General features: G+C 45.8%; 1 non-coding gene across 1 annotated transcript; it reads right to left on the bottom strand.

Moving 5' to 3' along the window:
* Positions 1–472: 472 nt before the first annotated feature.
* On the bottom strand, positions 473–545 carry TRNAF-GAA. The gene has a single exon. It is a non-coding gene; the product is annotated as a tRNA-Phe (tRNA).
* Between the last annotated feature and the right edge of the window lie 553 nt (positions 546–1,098).

A 1,098-nucleotide genomic window follows, 5' to 3' on the forward strand; every position in this document is an offset into this window, starting at 1 on the left:
CTGGTTCTTCTGATACCCTAATCTTAATCAATCAGAGCTTTTTGTTGGCTGGTTGGTCAGCCTGGATGGTTGTGCTGATTGACCAGGTGGCCACTGCTAGTGGAAATATATGAGGATGACATCAGCCTTGCTTTCCCCTGCTCTGGTCATAAACTTTTGTCTTTGTCCTCTACACACAGCATATTTGTAAGGGACCTCTGGAGGTTATCTGGTCCAAGCCCCTGCTCTGGCATGGCCACCTAGAGCTAGTTACCCAGGACGACCTCCAGGCAGCTTTTGAATATTTCTAAGAACGGAGACTCCACAACCTCTCAGGGCAACCAGTGCCAGGTCTTTCATCCTCTCCTCATATGAGAGATGTTCCAGTCCCTTTGTCATCTTCCTGGCCCTTTACTGGACACTTTTCAGGAGCTCTATGTCTCTCTCGTACTGCAGATCCCAGTGCTGGGCATGAAAAACTACAAGAAAACACTGCTGAAGCCCGGGCTTGAACCAGGGACCTTTAGATCTTCAGTCTAACGCTCTCCCAGCTGAGCTACTTCAGCCCTGCTGTGGTACTAATTTTCACAAAACCTGTTGGAACATAACTATCTTTCAGCCTTTTCAGACAAGTTTAGTTGACATTAGCTTGTGAGTCAAAGAAGTTGTTTCAGGGAGCAGGATACAGACAGACTGGGCTCGAAAGCAATGGTCCAACACATCAACACAGCCTCTTTGTCTATGTATTTGACCTCTGTACATATGTATGGCTTTAATAATAGTACGACTCTGGAGGATGTATAGGAGTGGAGCAGAGAAACAAAACAGATGTTCCTGAAGGGCTGACAGAGGAGTGCAGCTACCTTGAGATTAGGGAACGGCTCTGATGCTCACAAATCCTTGCAAGGAAAATAAGGAGATAGAGTTAGGTCTCTATATGTACAAAGTTACTGATGAGGAAGTCGAATGTGAAGTGACGACGGTGATGGAGGATGAAGAGAAAGACAAAATGGTTGTAGGAAGGGCTCAAGACATGACTGTGAATGAGAAGAGAGTAAAAGGGACAATAAAACATAGACTGCTCGCTCTGTGCTTCTGGTGTTGAAGACACTGTCTTGT

This window comes from Cariama cristata, unplaced genomic scaffold (assembly GCF_000690535.1).
Source record: "Cariama cristata isolate BGI_N322 unplaced genomic scaffold, ASM69053v1 scaffold2576, whole genome shotgun sequence".
Lineage (NCBI taxonomy): Eukaryota > Metazoa > Chordata > Aves > Cariamiformes > Cariamidae > Cariama > Cariama cristata.